Genomic DNA, 26,141 nt, shown 5'->3' with positions numbered 1-26,141 from the left:
AGCATCCGCTCTTTCAAAGAGAATTTTAATCTGTAATTTTGAATACTTTTCGTGATCCCGATAAAACATGCGTAAAATGTTTCTCAATTTACAAAGATCAGCCTGCATTTTTGCCATCTTCTTGTATTTCTGAATGTAATTTTTCCCTTTGTCCTTATGCGTTCTTCGGTACAACCTCGCAGAGAATTTAATTTTTTCATTATAGATTTTGTCACCCCAGTAACGCTCCTTGATCTTTTGTTTGGCTGTCTCAATTTTTACTTCTCGATACACCTGGACGGTTGAATACCATTGCTTTTGGTTTTTCTTATATTTGATGCGGTACTCTTCATCATTGTGATAACTATCCTTGAACTTTTGTTTGGCTGTCTCAATTTTTGCATGTCTATAATCTTCATCATTGAGATAACACATCCTGCTGTTTTGTTTTGCTCTCTCAATTATTACTTCTCGATACGCCTGGTCGGTTGAATACCTTTGCTTTTTTCTTTTCAAGTTACTATCTCTGTTGTTTGTGTAGTACTGGCGTACGTAGTACTGTGTTTGTGTAGTACTTACGTCACGGCGTAATGATTTTATTGACGTCATAGCGCAATGATATTATTTCATGACGTCTTCAGAAACAACAATATATTTTCGTGTTTTTCTATTCACGTCATAGCTCTAATATAAAACTATGACGACATTCAATATTTATCTAGTAGGGTTTCAGACAAGGTAATTCTAATGATGTACTTTTGTTTTGATTTGACTCTATTTTTAGGAGTTTTGTTATATTTCTTAGCATTGGACTGATCGTCTCTTACTAGATTGCTAGCTACTGCCGCAACCCAGATTCATATATATATATTTATTTATGAGAGGCAACCTGACCGAGTGGTCCAAGGCACTGGTGTTAGCCACCAGTCTCTTCAGAGGCGTGGGTTCAAATCTTACCGCTGGTATACGATTATGTTTGACAGACTGCAGTGTGAAAAGACATCGAAAATGCAGTTTTTGGTGGAAAAATTTATTCTCTTATAGAAATAATTTATTTTAGTTACAAAAGGTTTTTAACCCAATTAATTTGCTTTAAAATGAGCTATTGAACAACCCTCTACGATGTTCCTGTGCCAAGCTATCTTTGGATACAAAAAAAAAGAGAAAAAGATCCCGTTTGTGGAGAATAACGTGGTAAAAGTCAATTTGCTTGATTTTCAAGCCAATATATTTTCTTTGTTATTCAAGCCAAAGGGCGGTAAGTTTCCTTTATAGAGGTTTCGGACAAGGCGGTTCTAATGGTGTACTTTTTGTTTTTATCTGACTCCTCTGTTAGGAACTATGGGTTTTTATATTTCTTAACATTGGACGTGATCGTCTCTTAATAGGTTGCTTAATAGGTTGCAACCCGGATTCTAAATAATGACCTAGTTCCTTGTACTAACTCTCGACTTTTTGTAGATTAATATGTTGTATAATCTTAGATTTTTGATACTGCCTTATATACCCTATTAATGAAACAGGTCAAGACACGAAAAGTAACCTGCTGCCCAATTTTTGTTTTTGAATGTTTACTCAGATTGTTATAGGTGACTTAAGCCATCATAATTTTCTTGTCAGATCTAGTTTCAGAGCATTTTTAAATAGTTGACTTGTACTTTTCAGGACAGTTTGTTCTACAACACAGAGCATTTTTTGCCAAATATTCAGTAGAACTAAAAGAATTGTTTAAAACACAGTTAGAAATACTTTTTTCTTGGGGAGGTGTTCGAGGAATTTGTCCTAAATCATTAGTCTTACAAAGACATATACTAATAACCCTAACAGGTTTGTTTTCTCCATAATTGAAAAACATTGCTTTTCCTTTGCTGTTGATGGGTATGCTTGTATATATATATATTTTTATTGCTGCTACATAAACTGCAATTGCTCCTTCCAAAATTAATATACGAATTTTCTAAGAAGTACGCCTCCGTATATTCACGGAGCATCGTACATCGAACATCAAACACTCACCGAATATCGTAGAGAGTTGTTCAATGGCTCATTTTAAAGGAAATTAATAGGGTTAAAATTAAATTAAAAAACGATAATTCGAATAAAAAATTATTGCATACATTGGACTTAGTTAGCTACTTGATCATTTGAGGTTCGTCTCTTACTATTTAAAAGAAGAAAAAGCCGTAGGCATTTTCAAGTTTTTAATATGTTCCTGGTTGTTATCAGGGTTGCAGCGGTAGGTAGCAACCTAGTGAGAGACGATCACGCCCCATAGTAAAAACTAATGTAACCCATAAATCATGAAAAAAAAAAGTAAAAAAAGTACACTATTAGAACCTTCTTGTCCAAAACTACTATAAAGCAACCTTACTGTCCTTTGGCTTGAATAACAAGGAAAATATATTGGCTTGAAAATCAAGAAAAGTGACTTTAACCACGATATTCTCAACAAAAGGCATTTTTTTTTCTTTTCGCCTTTTCTTCCTCCTCAGCTAGCTGGGCACTGGACAATTATAGAGAGCTGTATAATGGTTCATTTTAAAGGAAATTGCTACATCTAGTCACTTTTGTAATTAAAAATAAAATAGTTTTGAAGTAGAATCAATTTTTTTTTAAAAAAACTACATTTTTTATGTATTTTCATACTGCAGTGTTTTCAAAGATATTTGAATTTTGAAGCAATCAAACAGTTCATGGTAATGAACTCTATAGTAAAAATGTTGATTATATTAGTTTTACTGTTAAGAACGAACTCTGTTGGGTAATATATCGTTCGTTACCACGAAATGTTTGATACAGTAAAGATCCGAGTTGCAGCGGAAGCTAGCAGCCTAATAAGAGATTTGTACATAAAGAACCGATATAGCTCATCATAAATTGTATTAGTCAATATTACATTAAGGAGAAATTTGGAAGTATGATCAGTATCATGGTTTTATTGAGTTGCAGCGGTAGTCAAACAGTTCACGTTAACTAATTTTATAGTAAGAGCGACTCGTTTCGATAGTAACAGAAACTCTAAAAAACTGAATTTTAACATCAATAGATACATCAAAATTATCTGGGTTGCAGCGGTAGTTTACATTAAAAAACGATCTGTCGCCCATAGTAACTGAAGTATTAAAAGGAATCCTGGTTAAAGCGGTATCTAACAACCTAGTAAGAGACATTTTTTAATTTAAACCAGAAATAATAATAATAATAATAATATAATAATCCGGGTTGCAGTGGTAGCTAGCAGCCTAGTAAGAGACGAACACGTCCAATGTTAAGAATATAACTACCCATAACTCCTCCTGATTTTCAAGCCAATATATTTCCCTTGCTGTTCAAGCCAAGGGACAGAAAGTTTTCTATACAGGGGTTTCGGACAAGGTGGTTCTAATGGTGTACTTTTTGTTTTGTTCTGAGTGTCTTTTAGGATTTATGGGTTTTTATATTTCTTAACATTGGAAGTGATCGTCTCTTACTAGGTTGCTAGCTACCGCTGCAACCCGGACTATTATTTTTAGGATTCTAGTTTTTGGAGTTAAGGGCTCTTTAGTTTTTACTATAGGGCCTTATCTTCTCTTACTAGGTGCTGTCTTTCAATGTAATTTGGACAAGGCAGTTCTAATGGTATACTTTCGCGTTTTGAGCTGACTTTTTTTTAGGAGTTCTGGGTTTTATATTTCTTAACATTGGACGTGATCGTCTCTTCCTAGGTTGTTAGCTACCGCTGCAACCCGGATTAGGGGATCGTTGTTTACTACCATTCGTGAGGAATGTGCAGAGACATCATCAAACCTATAATTAATTTTACACTATCAGTTGCTGTAGCGCATTGGCTATTGAGCTCTCCTCCTGCCAAGGAAGATTGAAGTTCAAATCGCTCTACAGTAACAATGGAATCCCGGGATAAGCATCTTCAAAAATAAAAAAAAAATAAAAATACATCCCGGGATATGCATCTTAAATGTCTGATGCAATAATCCTTTCCTATTAAAGAAATCCAATGGCTGACAAAATCATGGCTAAACTTATCGGGATAACAATCACCTTGTTTTCTGTGGTACTAATTGTTGTTCTTCGAAAACAGCTGAATATTTTTTTAGGAAAATTGGAATCTTGCGATATTCTCGCGTACAAAACTATCTAGATAAGTCAGAAGTTTGGGTAAATTTGTTAAAAACCTTAATTTTGGAAAAACTGTAATAATCAAATATCTTTGAAAAGACTGCAGTATGAAAAGACATTAAATTGTCGAAAGAGCAAATATCTGGTAATTGTAAAAATATTTGTATATATTTTAACAACGGTTTACAACAATTCAAAAACTTGAAAAATAAAACCAAAAGTTTGAAGCTTATCAGAAACCGCTGCTAGAAATTGGACTTGCTTAATAATCAAATATCTTTGAAAAGACACAGTATGAAAAGACATTAAATTGCGTAAAGAGCAAAAACCTGGTAATTGAACAAATATTTGTATATATTTTGACAAGGGATTACAACAATTTCAAAACCTTAAATAAGAAAACCAAAAACTTGAAGCTTAGTAGAAATAATTGTTTTCGGGAATATTTTCATCCTGGTATATTTTGGCCTAAAAAACGATTTAGATAGATCACACGTTTGAGAGAATTTGTCAAGAGCCTTAATTTCGGGAAAAAATATTTATGTGAATGATATCATTTTTATATACATCAGTATTGCATTGACGTTGTCACACTTATTAGGAAAAATTAAATACTTTCAGGTATGGAGAAGCACATTAAATTGATTAAAGACCAAAAAATTGGTAACTGCAAAAATATTCTTATATTTTTGACAAGGGACAACAGCCATTTCAAAACAGCAACATTTCAAAATATGCTTGTATTGTCTTATTTTTTATTGTCTATGTGCTGCAGTTTTTTCTTTGCTAGGTTTCAGCTATATAGATAGATAGATAATTTAATACGAAATATCACAAAACGGATAAATAGTCGCATTTACAAAAAAATTATGAAAACTATTTGTTGTAATTTTCAGTGAAGTATTGTCGGAATGAATTTTTGTAGCGTTTCGTGGCACTTGGATTGCTTGGTTGTAGTTGGTTTGTGTGGCGGGTCTTTGGTCGGTTATCTTGTCTGATATCAGGTGGGAGAAGGTCGCGGTGTTTGGGGGAAGTCAAGATGGACTGGCCAAAGCTCATGAGGAGCTCGTGTCTTCTTTGTTCAAGTGTTGTGAGTTCTAGCTTCGCCAGACATTCCTCATAGGGCAATTGGCTGTCTCCTAGAATGATGCGCAAGGCTCTCTTTTGAATTGTTTCGAGCTTATTGCTCTGCTCTTTTGTGAGACCAGGATGCCAGACAGGGCAGGCATATTCTAGGATTGGTCGCATGCGGCTCCTATAGTAGGTGACCAGGGCATTTTTGCTGAGTTGAAAGCGACGTAGCTTTGTCAGTGACCTAAGCAGAGGCATAGCCTGGGACAGCAAGTGATTTAAGTGGTCCTCCCAAGTCAGTTTATCATTGAAGATAACACCCAGGATCTTCATTTTGTGAACTGCCGGTATGCCGACGTCAGGCAAGGCCGGTACGCTGTGCTTTAAGAAGGAAATTCTCATTATTGCCGACTTGGTCCTGTTGATGCTGAGTTTTCTTTCTAGGTAGTCCCGTTCGAGCTTCACGACCATTTCTTCTAGGTTAAGGATTTCACACAGTCTTTGTAGCAGCATCATTGTTAGGTCGTCTGCGAACTTCGCTCTGTCTCTGTGCCATTTAGCTATCGTGTTGCAAAGCAACAGGAAAAGGGTCGGACCTATTTTTGTTCCTTGAGGAATTCCACATGTAAGGTCTGTAGAGTTTGACAGTTCGCCTTTGTACCTTGTTTTTTGCTTCCGTTTTGAAAGGAAGCTTTCTACTATCTTTCTCAGGAATTCGTGAAAATTGGTCATGGACTGTAGAATCTCCTCGTGGCTAGACGTATCGAACGCTTTCCTGACGTCCCCTTGAAGGAGGTCGACAAATGCCCCGTCAACTTCTAGGTGACTTAGGATAGTCTCGACGATCTGGATAAGGTAGTGACTTGTACTGCACCCTCTTTGGAAGCCATACTGCCGGGAGTCAATTACTTCGCTGAGTTCCTCCAGAAGCCATCTGTTTATGAAAGTTTCGAATACTTTCGAGAGTAGCGGAGTGAGTGAGATCGGTCGGAGGTCTCCAAGTTCTTTGGGGTTTGTGACTTTGGGAACAGGGATTACGACTGCCTCCTTAAGCGGCTCAGGAAACGTCCCTGTTATCAGTGACTGGTTGATGATGGCAGCTATAGGCTCTGATAGGTAAGGAGCGTTTTCTTTGAACAAAATTGGCGGTGGATCCGCTGGGTGAGTGGCTTTCCGCGCAGGAATCTTCTCTAGGACCCTGCACACTTCAATAGGCAGAACGACTGGAATCTCAGATGTCTTGGCGCTGAATGCACTCGTTTCGGCTGGAGGGTTGGATCTGCAGATTTTGGCAAACCACTCATTGAGATCATTTGCAGTGACCTGTTCACCTTTATCTTTTTGTATGTGAAAGGTCGTCGGGCGCAGGGGGCTTATTAAATCTCTAATTGTCTTGTGGAATGAGCGGGAGTCGGAGTTTACTGTTTTAGAGAGCTTTTCCCCATATGCTTTCTCAGCTTTCCTACATTCGTACACCACGGTGTTCCTCATTTTTTTCCAGCGCTCTCTGTTGCCTGAGGCGTGCAGTTTATTACGCTTCCTGATGAGTTTCTTGATCTCTTGTGTGACCCATGGTTTGTCCGTAGAAGAGCGTTTGACACGTTTCTCTGGGAAGCATGAGTGGTAAGCGCTGGTTATCTCGGAATTTAAGAGTCCAACCATCTGGTTAACGTCAGATAATCTGTACAGTTGGGACCAGTTTTTATTTACGCACCATTTAGAGAATTCTTCTTTTCCTGGTGTAGTCAGAGGTCGGCAGACGAATGTTTCCTTGGTAGCCGTTGGCTTGGTTCCTTTGGGCTTCCATAGTACAGAGAAATGTGCGCTCCTTCCGAGGCTGGGGCTCGATTCGAGATCGTGGTAGAATTCTCCCACATCTGTGAAGATGAGGTCGATAGTTGATTTTTCCGTAGTAAGAATTTTTACTACCTGCTTCAGATCAAGAGATTGACTGATCCAGCGCCTGTCCAGATCATTAAAGTCGCCAAGCAATACTATACCGCTATTAGGATACATGCATCGAATATCGTCGATAGACTTTTGGAGGTGGTTGATTAGGGTTTTGCGGTAAGCGGCTCGCGGTGGAAAATAGAGGACTCCGAAAGTTATTGACGAAAACGCTCTTGGCAGTACTTTGGGTTTGATTTTCACCCAGAGCAGCTCATAAGTATCTGTGTGTTCAGCGAATGTCAAAACTTCGTGTTCGATATCTGCATTTATGTAAACCCCCACTCCACCGCCATGTGTTATAACGTTGCCATCTTTATCCTTGCGATTTTTTGTGTAAAGGTCATAGCCTGGAATACTAGCAGTCGATGGGGTAGCGGACCAAGTTTCTGTGACACAGCATACCTCAACCCTCTCACATTTCAGTCGAACGCTAAGTTCTGTGATTTTGTGGCAGAGTGACTGGGCGTTAACAAGCATGACTCTTGGGAGGTCAAAAGGGTTGCTTTGCTGAGTTTTAGGAGGTCGAGTTGGTATTCTGGTCTTTTGTTGCTATTGTTGCCCTTGACCTGAGGAGGCTTCCTCATTCCGGTTATGGGCAGAGCTTTCGGCTCTCTTGAGCCTTCTTTTCTCGGCTTGAGACTGGAGCTGTAGTGGGGTGAGATCAGGGCCTATGTAGATTTCGCGGCGGGTGAAGGCGTCATCAGAGGTTCTCAGGTTCCGAGCGTTTTTCAGGATGTTATTTCGTTTCACAAAGGTTGAAGTGTCTTCTCTGAGCTTGACGAGTAGTTTTCTTGGTCTGCCGTTGTCGCTTGGTCTTCCAAGGCGCCTAGTCTCAACTATAAACCCCCTTTCCAGGGTAGCTCCCAAATCGTTGGTTCGGCAAACGCCAAGAGCTATCTGTGCGTCTGGAGTTTCAGACTCTGGGACCCCTGATATAACTATATTGAATCGCTTTGCTTCTCGCAGTTGTTTTTCTTTTTCTGCTCGTAGGAGGGTTTCAACGGTAGTGTTTGCGGAAGGCGCTGGGCTGGGTGTATTTTGTCTAGAGTCTGTGGTTCAATGTTGTGCTACACGGGAGTACAGTGCTTGATCGCCTGGGAATGGATTTTGATTTCGCTGTTCAGGTATTCTGCAATCCGTTAGGAGTCTGACTTGCAGTTGCAGTTGAGCTACCTTTCGCTTGGAGCAGGACGAACACTCGTATCCGAAGAGGCTTAACTGTGGGTCATGGAGTTTTATCGCCAGAACAATATCGGAGTGGATCCCGCGGCAGGAGGCATGCTCCCACTCATTGCAGAAAAAACAGCAAAAGGATGTACTGGCTTCGGCCTGGGTATGACAATAGTTGCAAGTTTCGCTGTGTGACTCAGTTCCGTTAGGAGTAGCATTTGGGGCAGAGGCCGTAGGAAGGGGTGCATTGAGAGTTCCTCGAACTTGCGTGGGCCTACTGTCCCTGATAATCAGGGGTTCGTCGTTGACTGGAGGCGGGGTTTGGTCCGAAGACGGGGCGTTGCAGTTTTCTCCTCTGGCTTTTGGATTCCCTAGGTTTTGTTGTTTTTGGCTGTTCGGTGTTCCCACTGCTGCTGTTTTGGGTGTGTTGGCAGCTTCCTTGCATCGATTACATTGCCACTTTCCAGACGATTTTTCTGCTTCTTTGCTGCACGTGCCTGATACACAGGGAAAGTGAAACCATTTCGTGCAGGTACGGCATTGGAGTCCGCCCTGAGCTCGTGTTACGTTCTTTTTGCATCTGGGACAAGGGTCACCAGCCATTTACTGACAGTATCTTTGTCAGATGTACAAGGAATGAATGCTCGGAGCGTACGTCGATCACCGGGAGCAAGGGAAGCGTCGAGACCTGCTCACCTGGTCCCTGCAATTTAAGGCTAATTAACCGGCAGGTACCAATACGGCGCTTCCGGCAGGTTCTCTCCCCTCTTCTGCTTGGTCCCAAGCGATCTAAGCAGTCCACAGGACTTCACTTATTCAGAAGAATATACACACGCCGATTTTACCTTTTTTCGCGCCCGAAAACCAAACTCACAAACAAGAATGGCAACGCTGCGCGGCCAAAAATCACGCAATCAGCGCGTGCGCATCCAATAGACACACCGGATTCTTAAAATATGGCTCTTCTTAACTTTAAAAAAACTATTCACTTACTTGGAAAATCACAATTATAAAACTGGTTTCAAAATTATCCCAAAAAAATACCAAAATCTTATTCAAAACTAGTGAAATGACAAAATATATTTTCCTTATTTGTTTCACCCAGGGTTGCCACCATATCCGTTGAAACTTACATAGTCCTCATTTATAATGAACTATACCGAATCATTATATATGTCTTACATTGTCTTGTCGATAGATAACCGTGTATAAATATAACCTTCTGTCAAAACAGAAAAGCCGTATGGTTACTACCTACGACTATGACGTCATTCATCAAGATTGGCCATAAAAATGCAGTTTTTAGTGGACGAATTGATTATTTTTAAAAAACTAAAATTTTAATTACAAATTAATTAGAATTAAAATTTTAACTCTATATAGGTGTTTCGGACAAGGCGGTTCTAAAGGTGTACTTTTTGTTTTCATTTGACTTTATTTTTAGGAGTTATGGGTTATTATATTTCTTAACATTGGAGGCAATCGTCTCTTACTAGGTTCCTAGCTACCGCTGCAGGCTGGAAAATGTGTTCTTGTAATGATCGTCTTTTAAAATAAACAGTTCGTTCTTTAATGTGATTTACTTTTGTACATTTTTTTTACATTCAATTTTGTTATGTTCATTTTATATTCGTTATTAATTGAAAAATGTATTTTCTCTTAGAAATAATTTATTTTAGTTACACAATATTTTTAACCCAATTAATTTCCTTTAAAGTGAGCCATTGAACAACTTTCTACGAAGTTCCAGTGCCAAGCTATCTGCGGAAAACAAGAAAGAAAAAAGAAACAAAAAATATTCCGTTTAGGGAGAATGTTGTAATAGCTGTCACTTTTCTTGATTTTAAAGCCAATATATTTCCCTTGCTGTTAAAGCCAATGGACAGAAAGTTTCCTATGCAGGGGTTTCGGACAAGGCGGTTCTAATGGTGTACTTTTTGTTTTGATCTTTTTCCTTTTTAGGAACTATGGGTTTTTATGTTTCTTAACATTGGACGTGATCGTCTCTTACTAGGTTGCTAGCTACCGCTGCAATCCGGATATTTAATCGAAACAAATCTTTTATTAATGACTACTACCACGAGATCTTCTTGACTGAAACCATTTTTGATAACTTTATAGATCCCTTATGTAAAAATTGGAAAAATACCTGAAATTTTTAAAATTAGTTTTATTTTTTGTTAGGTTTTTGTTTAATAACAAGCCGACATATTTTCTTTTTTGTTAAGTTTTTTTTCCAAGAGACTCGGGGTTACAGCTGCCGTTGCAACCTGGATACTGCTACAATCTAGATAGCTTGTAGCTACCCCAGGAACCACCATATATCACTTACTATGAGCGAGAGATCATACTTTACTGTAATTCGATACGAAATGCCCTGGCGAAAACAAGAAAATAAATAATACATTGTGCCAATATCGTTTCTTTACTTAGGTAGCGCTATTGCCGCTGCCTATGATTCCTTTTAATACTTCAGCTATTATAGGCTACAGATCGTTCCTTAATGTAAACTACCGCTGCAACCCGGATATGACATATCAGTTACTATGGGAGAGAGATCGTTCTTTACTGTAACTGTCTCTGGATACAAAAGAAAAAAGTAAAAAAAAATATCCCGTTTAGGCAGAATGTTGTAGTATCTGCCACTTTTCTTGATTTTCAAGCCAATATATTTCCCTTGCTGTTCAAGCCAAGGGACAGAAAGTTTACTATACAGGGGTTTCGGACAAGGTGGTTCTAATGGTGTACTATTGAATTTGATCTGACTCCTTTTTTAGGAACTTTGGGTTTCTATATTTCTTAACATTGGTCATGATCGTCTCCTACTAGGCTGCTAACTACCGCTGCAACCCGGATAACTACTGTTGCAACCCAGATTCCAGTTACTATGTGCTATAGCTCATCCTTTAATGTAAAAATACCATTTATGATGAACTATATGGGTCCTTTATGTAAGTTTATAGCTACCGCTGCAACCTGGATAATGAACTGATTACAAACAGTAGTAGTAGGAGAAATAGTAGGAAATAGTAGGAGACGAACATCTTTGAAATCTTTGAACAAATCTTTGAAATAGTAGGAGACGAACATCAAACAATCAAATAGCTAACTAATTCAAATGTACGTAATTGTTTATTATTCCAATGAGGGTCTTTTAATGTAATTAATTATAAAAGGTTTTTATATGCAGCAGTCTCCTTTAAAATTAGCCATTACACTCATTATTATGACCACAAACTGTTTGATTTAATACTTAAGTTACTATGGGTTAGAGTTCGTTCCTTATTGTAACAAAATAAACCATATTACAAACAGGAAAAAGCCTACGGCTTTTTCTTTATTGAAATAGTAAGAGACGAATCTTAACACATCCAGTAGCTAACTAGGTTCAATGTATCTTAGTAGGTTGCTAACTACCGCTGCAACCCAGACTAGTTTTCAGCCATCTCTACAGCCATGATACTGAGAGAAATTACATAATCCTATTTATGTTTCAGTTAATATAGGCTAGGTGTCGTTCTTTATTGTAACAGTTGGCTTGAGTTCAAATTCTGTATGGGAAATTCTTACTTATGATGATTTCTTAAGGAATATAATTAAAATTTCTTAATGTAATAAAAATAATGTTTTAATTACAAAAGGTTTTTAACCCCATTAATTTCCTTTAAAATGAGCCATTTAACAACTCTTTACGATGTTCCAGTGCCCAGCTATCTGTTGAATTATACTATAATTAAGTGGCGTATTTAATTTATTATAGGCAAGAGGTCGTTCTTTATTATAATGCGTATGCAAGTTAGTATAGGGAAGAGTTTGATCTTTATTATACTGGAAACAAAGAAAAGAGAAAAAAATATCCAGTTTAGGCAGAATGTTGTAGTAGCTGCCACTTTTCTTGATTTTTTAGTACTGATTTTTTAACTTGCGTGTAGCTTGCTTTGATCTAGCCATTATGTATTCATGAATGAGACCATTTACAGTTTTGACGTTTCTTATATAGTAATTATGACGTCACTGCATCAAAAATACAGTTTTTATTGGAAAAATTTATTCTCTTTTAGAAATAATTTATTTTAGTTACTATAGATTTTTAACCCAATTAATTTCCTTTAAAATGAGCTATTGAACAACCCTCTACGATGTTCCAGTGCCAAGCTATCTCTGGATACAAAAAAAGAAAAAAAATATCCCGTTTGGGGAGACTAACGTGGTTAAAGTCAATTTTCTTGATTTTCAAGCAAATATATTTCCCTTGCTGTTCAAGCCAAGGGACAGAAAGTTTCCTATAACGGGGTTTCGAACAAGGTGGTTTTAATGGTGTACTTTTTGTTTTGATCTGACTCCTTTTTTAAGAACTATGGGTTTTTATATTTCTTAACGTTGGACTTGATCGTCTCTTACTAGGTTGCTAGCTACCGCTGCAACCCGGATCCAAGGCACTGGTGTTAGCCACCAGTCTCTTCGGAGGCGTGGGTTCAAATCTTACCGCTGGTATACGATTATGTTTGAAAGACTGCAGTGTGAAAAGACATCAAAATGCAGTTTTTGGTGAAAAAATTTATTCTCTTTTAGAAATAATTTATTTTAGTTACTATAGATTTTTAACCCAATTAATTTTCTTTAAAATGAGCTATTGAACAACCCTCTACGATGTTCCAGTGCCAAGCTATCTCTGGATACAAAAAAAGAAAAAAAAAGAAAAAAATATCCCGTTTAGGCAGAATGTTGTAGTAGCTGCCACTTTTCTTGATTTTCAAGCCCTTGCTGTTCAAGCCAAGGGACAAAAATTTTACTATACAGGGGTTTTGGACAAGGCGGTTCTAATGGTGTACTTTTTGTTTTGATCTGACTCTTTTTTTAAGAACTATGGGTTTTTATATTTCTTAACATTGGACGTGATCGTCTCTTACTAGGTTGCTAGCTACCGCTGCAACCCGGATAAGAGACTAAACTCAAACAATCGAGTAGCTAACTAAGTCCAATGTAAGGAATGGTTTGTTATTTCAGTGATCGTCTTTTAATGTAAACTAACCTATACTAAAATTAAGTGGCGTATAACATTTAGTATAAGCAAGAGGTCGTTCTTTATTATAACATAGCTCTAACATAAAACTATGATGACATTCATTATTTATCTAGTAGGGTTTCAGACAAGGTAGTTCTAATGATGTACTTTTGTTTTGATCTGACTCTATTTTTAGGAGTTTTGGGTTTTTATATTTCTTAGCATTGGACTGATCGTCTCTTACTAGGTTGCTAGCTACTGCTGCAACCCAAATTCACATATATATTTATTTATGAGAGGCAGCCTGGCCGAGTGGTCCAAGGCACTGGTGTTAGCCACCAGTCTCTCCGGAGGCGTGGGTTCAAGTCTTACCGCTGGTATACGATTATGTTTGAAAGACTGCAGTGTGAAAAGACATCAAAAATGCAGTTTTTGGTGAACAAATTTATTCTCTTTTAGAAATAATTTATTTTAGTTACTAAAAATTTTTAACCCAATTAATTTCCTTTAAAATGAGCCATTGAACAACTCTCTACGATGTTCCAGTGCCAAGCTATCTGTGGAAAAGAAAAAAAAGAAAAAAAAATATGCCGTTTAGGTAGAATGTTTTAGTAGCTGCCACTTTCCTTGATTTTCAAGCCAATATATTTCCCTTGCTGTTTTAGTCAAGGGACAGAAAGTTTACTGTACAGGGGTTTCGGACAAAGCGGTTCTAATGCTGTACTTTTGAATTTGATCTGACTCCTTTTTTGGAACTATGGGTTTTTTTATTTCTTAACATTGGACGTGATCGTCTCTTACTAGGTTGCTAGCTACCGCTGCAACCCGGATATAAGAAAAAAGTTGCTACCAGAATAATGGGTAGATACTGGGGTGACAAAAGCTATAATGAAAAAATTAAATTCTCTGCGAGGTTGTACCGAAGAACGCATAAGGACAAAGGGAAAAATTACATTCAGAAATACAAGAAGATAGCAAAAGAACAGGATGATCTTCATAAATTAAGAAACATTTTACGTATGTTTAACCAGGATCACGAAAAGTATTCAAAATTACAGATTAAAATTATCTTTGAAAGAGCGGATGCTGTTTAAAAGTCGGCTAGAATTGCTCTGGCAAAACTTCATAGTAATATCCAAAAGAAATGTAGTCAGTTTAATGAAAAGCTTCCAAGATATGGATTGGCAACTGCGGAATGATATCGAGACTTATATGTAACTTATATATCAGACGTCTCTGAAAGTATAGTGGTAAGTATCCCTGCCTGTCACGCGGAAGACCGGGGTTCGATTCCCGTCAGAGAGAATTTTTAATATATTAAATTTAAAGCAATATCTCTTAAATTGAAAATTTAAAAAGGTACTCAGTTTAGCTACCTCCTAGCCAAATACAATAACTTTAATATAAATTAGTATAGGCAAGAGGTCGTTCTTTATTATAACCTTTCTGTAAGGTACTAGCTACCGCTGCAACCCGGATAATAAACTGATTACAAACAGGAAAAAGCCAGCTTTTTCTTCTTGGAAATAGTAAGAGACGAACCTCGAACAATCAAGTAGCTATTCCCATGATCGTCTTTTAATGTAAAATATTCATGTAAACATCTTTAATTCTCTCTTAGTAACAAGGGTTAGTAGCTCAGAGGTAGAGCAATCGACTGCAGATTGTGCAGATAGGTCATCGGTTGGGCCCTAAATTTTCAGAAAGTAATTAAGGTTTAAAATCTAAATACTGCTCTTTTACCCTAAACAAGATTTTAATTTATGTCTAATATTAATCATTAAAGAATCATCTATAATGATTCATCTATAATGAATCATCTATATAATGATTTCTTATAATACTTCAATTACTATGGACGAAACTTCGTTCTTTAATGTAATCAATTTACAAAGATCAGCTTGTATTTTTGCCATCTTCTTGTATTTCTGAATGTAATTTTTCCCTTTGTCCTTACGCGTTCTTCGGTACAACCTCGCAGAGAATTTAAGTTTTTCATTATAGATTTTGTCACCCCAGTAACGCTCCTTGATCTTTTGTTTGGCTGTCTCAATTTTTACTTCTCGATACACCTGGACGGTTGAAATACCTTTGCTTTTGGTTTTTCTTATATTTGATGCGGTAATCTTCATCATTGTGATAACTCTCCTTGAACTTTTGTTTGGCTGTCTCAATTTTTGCATGTCTATAATCTTCATCATTGAGATAACACATCTTGCTGTTTCGTTTTGCTCTCTCAATTATTACTTCTCGATACGCCTGGTCGGTTGAATACCTTCGCTTTTTTCTTTTCAAGTTATTATCTCTGTTGTTTGTGTAGTACTGTTTTTTCAACTTGCGTATAGCTTGCTTCGATCTAACCATTATCTAATCAAGAATGAGAGAATTTACATCTTTGTCGTTCTTAAGTAGTAATTATGACGTCACGGCGTAATGATTTTATTGACGTCATGGCGCAATGATATTATTTCATGACGTCTTCAGAAACAACAATTTATTTTCGTGTTTTTCTATTCACGTCATAGCTCTAATATAAAACTATGATGACATTCATTATTTATTTAGTAGGGTTTCAGACAAGGTAGTTCTAATGATATACTTTTGTTTTGATCTGACTCTATTTTTAGGAGTTTGGGGTTTTTATATTTCTTAGCATTGGACTGATCGTCTCTCATTTATTTTCAACAAAGTTTGACTAGCCAAATAAACAAATTTTCCAATATAATCTGAAACACAAGTAGGGCGAACACCCGTAGATGTATACTTTTTTGCATCGAGTGACGAGAAATCAAGCAGCCCAAGGGCGATTTGGCTGGGCGACCTAGCTAAAGTCAAACAGCTTAAAATTTTCAATCACGGATAGGCTACACAGGTTGCATCACTTCACTTTTGAAAACAGTCTAATTTTCACATGAAAAGTTTAGTAGTAGGACTCAAACCCATGACCTTCTGCAAATTACAGAGGAAACTGGGCTGCAATAAAATGTCCAAAGGATACGAAACCTGGCCAGATATTAGAAAAAAAATTAAAACTTTTTCGCATGTCTGCGTAGCGTAGGTACCGATCTCCTGATACGCTGCCTTCAGCCAGGAATATAAAGCATGGTTGGGGGGCAAATCATCCGACGCTTTCCGTATTTTTCCCCAAGATGTCTCCAGGTACCCATTTGGAGCTACGTCGACACTGGGTTACAGAGTCACACCGCTGACCCCCGTTCTAAACCAAATACCCGGCGACACCAGAACTCAAACCCCTGTCCTGGCGGACAAAAGATTTCACGTGAATTGAAGATAAGGCAAGGATTATTTCCAAAAAATTAATGTCACGAGCTACAATGGGCTGAATTTCCACTTTAAACTTAATAACACAAGCAGCAAAAATACAAGGTATCATTTTTTTTCTAGTAGAGGGTTCCTTTAAACCAACCTTAGGGATCTCCTTTCCCACTTTGAAATATTTCTTCATAAGTATAATATGTCGAGGCGCATTCTGAAACATGTAGCCTAGTTAAACAAAAAAAAATCTCAAGTTCTTTAATGGAAATTCTGATGCTATAGAAAATTATTTGTTTTTTTTTCATATTTTATGGCACGTAACGTTTTTTCAAACGAAGCGCATTTTTGTTTTATTAAACATCATTCACCTGCAACATGTCCAGCAATTCTTGCAAAGTCTTGTAGTTTTGACCCAGCTCTTTTGCCACACTTTTAAGTTTTCCTTTTTATTTTGTCAGTTCAGCTAATAGCATCTCCATATCCGACTGCAGCGTCGCCAGTTTAACCGCCTGTTCTGGTGATTTTTTCATCAATTTAATAGCAAGGGATTTGACTTTGTAAAACCGTTCTTCAACGGAGTCATCAACTTCCCTGGGTCGGTGGATCTCTTCTGCTCTGCCTACTGTTGAAGTGCTCAAAATTTCAGAATCATGAGTAGATTGATCTGAAAATATTAGTTTTTTTTTAATTTAGATAATTAGATATAGAACATATAATTAGAATTATAATACATAAGTAAATATAATTAAATAAGATATAATAAATGTAATGATTTTCAATACAACATAATATAATAAATAATGCAATAAATATAACTATGAATTATATTTATAATAATACATTGCAATTAATATATATAATTATACAATATAGTTAAAATAAATATAAGTAATAGGTATAATATAATTAAAATAATATATTTTTATTTAATATAATTAGTATATAATTAGAACAAAAAATAATGCTGTACTGATTAGTAGTAATAGTAGGAGCAACCCTGACGTAGACAATAGCGGTAGTTGCAATAGATGGAGTCTTTGCAACCATTCTTTCAGTGAAAATTACGTTTCTGGGAACATGTCCATATTTACGTTTCTGGGAATATGTTCTATATTGCTTAGATTTTTATTCCTAAACCAAAAAAAAAACAGCAAGGAACAAAGAGAAAACATCAGTACTACCCCTACAAAAAACTAATTTTCCTTGTTGTTCAAGAAAGGGGGCTGTGAATTTCCTGTTTGTGGGTTTCGGCAATGGCAATTCCAATGGTGTACTTTACACTTTATACTGACACCATTGTTAAGGGATTTCAGAATGTTTTTCAAAACTCTCATTTTTTTTTTTTGGTTACTATGGACCATGGTTTGTACTTTAATAGGTTGCCCTCACTGGGACAACCATGATTCGAAAATGAGGCTTAAGTTTGTAATGTTAAGCTCACAAATCATTCAATCAGGAAAACAGCTCACAAGAGCCCTTTCTGGATCACACAGACTACATAATGGTTTTGTTCCAGGATACACATACAACAATTAATTTAACTTCAGATTTGTAACTACTGACTTCAAAAACACTAAAAAATAAATCTAATAAAATTCATATACAATTGGGAAAATGCTCCCTTAATGTAATCTGACTTTGGACTTCCATATTCTAATATTTGGCTTGTAGCCTAGTTAGCAACGTACTCATTTTTCAACACAAAATAAGATGCTCATACTGCAGTTTTAGCCGCACATTTGTGATTAGTGACTTCAAACACGCTTCATTTCAAAGTCTAGTAAATATCAAACACTATTTGTGAAATATGTATATAACCTATTTTGACTTCCATATTGTAATATTAACTTTCTAATAAACAGGCTAAGAAACCCTTGAATTCAAACTACAGTAGGAATAAGATATCATAGTGAAAATTCATGCTATATACTATTTTTTGTATCAAGACGGTCATATTTTAATTGTTTCTTTCATCTTTATTAACCAGTTTGTGAGTGATTGTCTTGACAAAAGATAAATTACTGCAAACCTGTTCCTGTACATTCAAAAAGCATTTAACTCAATTTCTCATTTGATTTTATTTTCTAAGCATAAGAAATCGGGGGTTCGTGGGAAACTATTGGCTTTAGTAAAATCATATCTTCCTGGGAGAACACAAGTTACTTCAATTAATAATTCTGCTTCTTCTTTCCTTCCACTCTCGTCATCACTTGGTGTCCCTCAGGGTTCAATTTTGGGCCCTCTTGTCTTTCTTCTTTATATTAACGATCTGAGTTAGGCTATAGCTTCACCTTCTCTAGATACACAGTTTGCTAATGATACAGCTGCTTCTGTGTTCGGTAAATATTTAAATGACCTTCAAATAAATATTTCCCATGCAAAAAGTAGTATTTCGAAATGGATTGATGACAATAAACTTGTGCTTAATTAGAAAAAAACTAAGCCTATTATTTACTGTAGAATTAGACACAGGTTTCCAAAACTACCTAACATTTGTGTTATGCTGGTCTGATGTTACTTTACTTTTTTAATTTAAGACTTTTTTTCAATCAATTATACTCCGTTTGTGCTTTTCTCTTCTGTAGTGATGGTGCTTCTGTGTTTCAAAAGGAACAACTGAAGTAGGACTTCATAAGAAAAAGTCATTGATTTTTTACCTCGACACTACTTCTGTACCATTTAGAGTAGGCTACCATTAAGAATGGTACCATTGTACAAAAAGTATTAGAAGTATGTACACTTGCACCAAAAAGTATCGTTGGCAGTGGAGGTTGTAGGCCTGGGTGGAGGGGGCATTTTCAAAAAAGAAATAATAAAGAGAGTTGACAGGCATTGTCTACTTGGGATTCATTTCTCCACCAATCTCTCTTGGTATAACCACCTTAATAGGGTGAGAACCTCCTATGCAAGAAACCTGAGAGTTACTCTTCACCTCAAAATCCTTCTTCCATCCAGCTTGATTATCCCATTGTACAAGTTCTGCATCAGACTAACAGCTTTATATGGATGCCTACTATATGCTGGTGCTCCAAAAGAACTGTTGGCGCCACTCCAGAAGATCCAGAATAGTGTCATTAGGGTGGGATGCACCTCTCCACATGACTAGTCTTTAAGTGAAAGGTTTGATAGCATTGATGGATGTTTTCTATATAATGTAGGTCAGATACTCTTTCTCGCTTCATGATGTTCAGATTGCAGTTTCAGCCTCACATTTCTGATTTGTGACTTTTGGTATTTTTCGTATAGCTTTCGTAGCAAACAACACTTAACGCTAAATTATGCTATTTTTACAGTCATTTAAGAAAAAAAATATCACTCATTTAATACACTAACAATATATGGTACGAAGGAATTTACAAATCTGTTCGTTCGGCATTTGACGGATTGTAGTCTGTTCTGATGCCTGGTGAGTTTGGGGGTTGGTGCGGTTGGAGGAAGAATTGAGCGATGTTTCTCGTTTGACATGAGCTATTTCCCGAATCTCGTTATCAATTCAATTCAATTTATTGAAATAAAAAAAGATGAAACATAACACCAATAATAATCAGGATCCTGGAAGCAAACTTGTTGAGGACCATAACAACAAAAAATTGAAAATGAAGAAGAGAGAGAAAAAGAAGAAAAAAGAAAAAAGAAAGAGAAAACACGGGTAAATTAAAGCAAATTGATTAAAAATTTATAGATTTATAATATCAAAGTTTAGTAATATTATTATACAGCGTGCGAAAACTTGTGGATAGCTCGATACTGGAGGGTATTATATTCCATTGAAGTATAGATTTATAAATGATGGATCGCTGGGCGGAACTAGAGACACACTTGGGGACAACAAAGGAACGGTTGGAGGAACGGAGACAAAGGCCTTCAGAATTATTGAAATTAAAATAAGATAATAATTGGGGAGGAAGGTTTTTATGGTAAGCGGAGTATGCAACGGATCGATAGATTTTTTTTTTATGATTTGTTCCAAAAGGGATAATACCGAAATCGGAGTATAAGTCCTGGGTGGGATATAGTCGGGGCAGCCAAAAACCGCTTTGATGGCACGGTATTGGACATATTTTAATTTATTGGTAACTGAAGGATAAGTGTTGCCCCAGACAGATCCGCAGTGCGAGATATATGGGTAAATAAAAAAGTAATAAAGGGTGACAAGGATATCAGGGGAAGAAAATTATTCACACGATTGATCATACTTACCTGTCGCAAGATTATGGCTCTGATGTAGGAAACATGTGTTGCAAATGATAGGGAGGAGTCTTTGTGGACACCAAGAAACTTGGCAACTTCGACCTGCGGGAGGAGATTGGTGGAATATTTTAAGTGCTTGCTGAGCTTAATTTTTTTTATAAGGGGTTCGAAATAACACAACCTGACTTTTCTTGCTGTTAATGGTCATGCAGTTAACGAGAGACCATTCCTGTACTCTATTAAGAAGGATTTGAGCAGAGGTGACGACGGATGGTAAATTAGGGCCGGTGATGAAAAAGTTACTATCGTCAGCAAAAAGCACTGGGTGCACTGATGGACCCAGGCCTGTAACCAAATCATTAATTTAAAGGAGAAAAAGTATTGGACCAAGAACAGAGCCCTGCGGGACGGCCCTCCGGACAGGTAGGGGATGCGAGGTCATGCCGCCCAGACTCACACTCTATACTCTACAAGAGAGATAAGAGCCGAACCATGAGAAGGGAACTCCGCTAATCCCTGTGCTGTTGAGTTTACTTAATAGAACACTGTGATCAACCATGTCAAAGGCCTTACAAAAATCCAGAAACAAGCCAATTACAGTATTTTTAAGGTCAAGTTTGGAACGGATAAACTGTGTGGCGTCGATTAGTGCATGAGCAGTTGAAAATTTGGAACGGGAGCCATATTGATGAGAATAAATCAACGAATCTGAAGGATTAATCTCAAATAAAAAGGAAGAAAGACGTCGGAAGATAATTCTCTCGAGCACTTTGGATACAACTGGGAGAAGTGAGATTGGACGATAATTACTTATCTCAGATGGATCGCCTTTTTTATGAATCGGGATAACAATTGCTGATTTAAATATTTCTGGGAAGACTCCATTGATCATAGACAGGTTTTCTATATCCACAATGGGTTCAGAAACATAGGAAGATGCAGTTCTAAGAAGCTTATTACTTATCCCAAGGAAGTCAGGTGTACTACAATTAGAAAGAGATTCAATAACTTGAAGCACCTCATTACTATCAGTTGGAGAGAAAAATATGGATCTGGGATTCTTGCTAGGGTGTATTGACTCGGAGGGGGAACAGGAGTTAGCATTTGGAATATTGGTGAAATAATTATTAAAAGCATCCGGTACTGAAATTTGGTCAATAAATCTGCCACTGATGTCCTTAAGGTTAATAGGTATACTACTACTACTACTACTAACAACTCATCGCAGCACCAAGCCGCCTGAGGCCAACACAGCTACGCACGCTTCTCCTCCACCCCAATCTATTCAAAGCCTCCCTTTTTACACCCGCCCACGAAGTTCCCATTTCCTTTAAATCTTTCTTTCTGACGTCCTCCCACCCCAGACGGGGACGACCTGCTTTCCGTTTAGCCCTAGATGGTTGGCCGAAAAGAACAATCTTCGGCAATCTGTCATCCTTCATCCGAACAACATGCCCTAACCACCTCAACCTTTCTTTCATTATAGACCTAGAAAGCGGTATTGAACCACATTTTTCGTATAGCCTATTGTTTGAAATACGGTCAGTCAGCCGGGTACCCAGAACAATCTTTCAGCAATTTCTCTGGAAAACATCTAGCAAATCTTCATCCGCTTTTCGGAGCGTCCATGCTTCAGAGCCATATTTGACCACTGTCATCACTGTAGCTTCTAAGATTCTAATCTTGGTTTGCAGATTTATCTTCCTATTCTTCCAGACTTTTTATAACCGTGAAAAAACACCCTGAGCCTTGGCTATTCTATTTTTAACATCTTCACTGCTCCCACCATCTTTACTAATAATACTACCAAGGTAAGTGAAACTGCCCACCTGATCAATCTTTTCATTACCCAACGTGACCTTTTCATCTTCACTTATTCCTAGCCTTAGTGACTTGGTCTTCCTAACATTAATTTTCAAACCAATACTAGCACCCTGAACTCGCAAAGCCTCTAAAACTTCATTCATTTTGCTCACACTTTCATCTAGGATGCTTAAATCATCAGCATAATCCAAGTCCAGGAGACTTTTTCCTCCCCATTTGATTCCGTGGTCTCCCATTGCCTTTCCTGTGCTCCTTAAAACAAAGTCCATCAAAATAATCCATATAAAGGGGGATAGAACACAATCCTGCTTAACTCCTGATTTAATACAAAACCAGCTGCTAACCTCATTTCCTACCTTAACCGCAGCAATGTTATTCTCGTATATAGCACTAATCACTTTAATGTATTTGTCTGGTATACCATACAAGGATAAAACCTTTACTAAAGCTCCTCTATCAACAGAATCGAACGCTTGCTCATAATCTATAAAACTGAGGACCAAAGGTGTTTGAAAACTTAGGCACTTCTCAATTATTAACCTAAGAGTGAAAATTTGGTCAACACATCCTCTACCTTTTCTAAAACCGCACTGCTCTTCTCTTAAAACTTTGTCTACGGCATCTCTCAGTCTAAAAAGTATCATATTACTAAGCAATTTGCTACCTACAGAGACCAGACTAATGCCTCGATAATTACCACACTCACTTTTATCACCTTTCTTATACAGTGGCTTAATTAAGGTTTTCCTAAAATCATTAGGTACTTCCCCTTTTTCAAAATCATATTCATAATCTCCAATAACTTATTTCTAACCTCAGAGCCACCATATTTAAGAAACTCATTTACTACCCTATCAGCACCTGGAGCCTTATTATTCTTTAATCCTTTTAGTACTGTTTCTAATTCCTCCTCACAAAACAAATCTTCCTTCACATCCAAGGTATCACAAACTTTTTCATTTTCCTCTATATTTTTTCCTGCAACTCTATCTCGGTTAAGCAAATTCTCAAAATGTTCGGCCCATCTTGCTTTAGCTTTTGTCTTATCGCTAATTGCCACCCCATTCCTATCTTTAACTGGGACAAGTCCGGATTGACTATTACCTCTCAATTTGTTAACGTGCCAGTACAATATTTTACTATTATGCCGTCTAGCTGCATCTTCTAAATCCTCGGCAATTTTATCCATGGCCTCCACTTCACACCTCCTTAGTTCATATTTCAATGCTTTCTCCACTTTCTTTACATTTCTTTTGTTTTCATGTGATCTATCACTCAGATAATTCTTGTACAAGTCCTTTCTCCTTTCTATTAAACTTAAAGCTTTTTCACTAATATTCTTAGCAGCAGTTCTACCTTTTTTCCCTAATACACCTTCAGCAACTTCACAAATTATTTTTCTAAAATTATTCCAACCATCTTCCACATTATCAAATTTTAAACTCTCAAGTTTAGTATTCAACTGTTCCTGGAAAGTTTCTCTCAAATTCTCATCCTGGAGTCTACTAACATCATAACTTGTCGGAAGGTAATTACCCTTCCGATATTTCAGCTTTAAATTAACCCTTGACACTACTAGATGGTGATCTTTACTTTTAACATCAATAACAGCACTCCTATATACCCTAGTATCTTGTATTGATCCTGCCAGTCTTCGGTTTACTGTAACATAATCAATAAGATTTGCTGTCTTGCCATCACGCGAAAAACAATAATAACTTATGAGCCATTTTATGACCAAACACAGTATTGGTTATAACTAGATTGTTGTACGTACAAAATTGCAAAAGTCTATATCCATTACTGTTTATTTTTTCTACACCAAATTTACCTAAGCTGGGATACCATCTATATTTATTTCTACCAACCTGTGCGTTAAAATCTCCCAGTAATAACATCATATTTCTAACTGGGACCTTGTCTATTTGCTCCTGTAACTGTAAGTAGAATTCATCTGAGTCACTAGTATCTCCATCAGTCGGTTCTACAGGGGCGTATACTACTATAACTGATACCTTGAACTTACTAGTCATAAAATGAGCAATTGGTATTCTATTATTAATACCTTCCTAGCCTAAACAAGACTTAGCAGCTTCCTTATTCATCATGAGCCCTACTCCCTGTCTATGTAACCCATCCTTCCTGCCTGAGTAAACAAATTCTATATCACCTAATTTCATGCTTCCTACCCCTGGGATATGAGTTTCTGAAACTCCTAATAGATCTAGTTCGAATCGTCTGAATTCGTCAGTCAAAATGTCGATACGATAGTCATTTTTTAATGTCGTAACATTCCAAGTTCCCATTTTCATGTTCTTTAAATCATTGAAATTTTTTTCACCTCAGGAAAAGCAAGGATCCCGGATACCAGTGCAGGACGGGGATCACATATCTTCTCAAGTCTACACCGAAGTGCTTAAGCCGGCTTAGAACCGGACAGCAAGAAGTCCCTGGGACCTCCATGAATGGAGGCTTTGTGCAATCCTGGGCCCATTTTGGTCACAACATGGTTTTCAGCGCTTGGCGATGCTCTTCTATCAACAAGAGTCGAAATCCTGCACAGACAATCTCAAGCCTATTACCTCCGACTCATTATATATTCATGCCTACAAATATTATGCTACTACGGGGAGGCAACCCGTAATAGATAAATTAGCTAGGAAGAGGTTTTTCAGCCCAAAGACGCCCATCAAAACATACCAATCCCAGAAGAATTGTCCATTAGTCAGAATCCCGTACGAATGCTGTGTCGTTTACTAGGCTAAAATTTCCTCGAGGTGCGCCACTCCTCAAGTGGGAATAGAGTTGACCGCAAGGTCATCAGTCTTGCATGTGCCCCAAAAAGGTCAAGGCAACCCTTGGCGGAGGCCGCTGTCCATAGGTCTAGGTCTTACGCCATGCCACAGATGTCCTTCAATAGTGGATCCTCCCGTGATGGTGTTCTGCATCACCATGCAATTTAACCCATTGCTGGGAGAAGGTTTGCAACTCATGGAACTTGTGGATAAACACGTGGGCCCTTTTGAGTGTACATTTGAGGGGCCTTCTTCCTCCTCCGCCTGTATTTATGACCCCGGGCAAGGGTGCCCCAGATTCTATTATGGACCCCCAGGGACAAGGTCCCCCCGTGGTCCATGCCTCCTATGGAGGTACCCTACATATATGTAGAGTGTTCCCTTATCGCCGCCTGGGGACATGCTGAATGGCCTGGGGGAGGCCAGATAAACGGATCACTTTTGTTTTGCAAAGGCAATAACTCAGTGACATATTTAACCTACTACTTATAAATATACATAACTCACTGACTAGGCCTATATTAGTTATACAGGAATATACAACTCATTGACACATTAAACCTACTACTTATAAATATGTGTAACTCACAGACTAGGCCTATATATGTTATATACAGAAATATATAACTGAGTGACATATTTAGCCTACTTCTTATAAATATGTGTAACTCACTGACTAGTCATATAATTTATAAACAGAATTTAATACATATGGTAAATATTTAGCAGACTCCTATAACTATAAATATCTAACTAAATAGGCC

The 26,141-nt window shown here is 37.3% G+C and overlaps 1 long non-coding RNA gene across 1 annotated transcript in view; it reads right to left on the bottom strand.

Annotated features, from left to right (window-relative positions):
* The window catches only part of LOC148941143 (uncharacterized), a 211,225-nt gene that overhangs the window by 183,991 nt on the left and 1,093 nt on the right, over nt 1-26,141 (bottom strand). Inside the window, exon 2 of the long non-coding RNA XR_016143236.1 lies at nt 16,936-17,231. This is a non-coding gene — a long non-coding RNA (uncharacterized LOC148941143). The remainder of the gene's footprint in view (nt 1-16,935; nt 17,232-26,141) is intronic.

This window comes from Artemia sp. Qi Xiang Cuo, chromosome 18, assembly GCF_049724085.1.
Source record: "Artemia sp. Qi Xiang Cuo chromosome 18, ASM4972408v1, whole genome shotgun sequence".
In the NCBI taxonomy this organism is placed as follows: domain Eukaryota; kingdom Metazoa; phylum Arthropoda; class Branchiopoda; order Anostraca; family Artemiidae; genus Artemia; species Artemia sp. Qi Xiang Cuo.
This window is presented reverse-complemented; position numbering and strand designations above follow the sequence as displayed.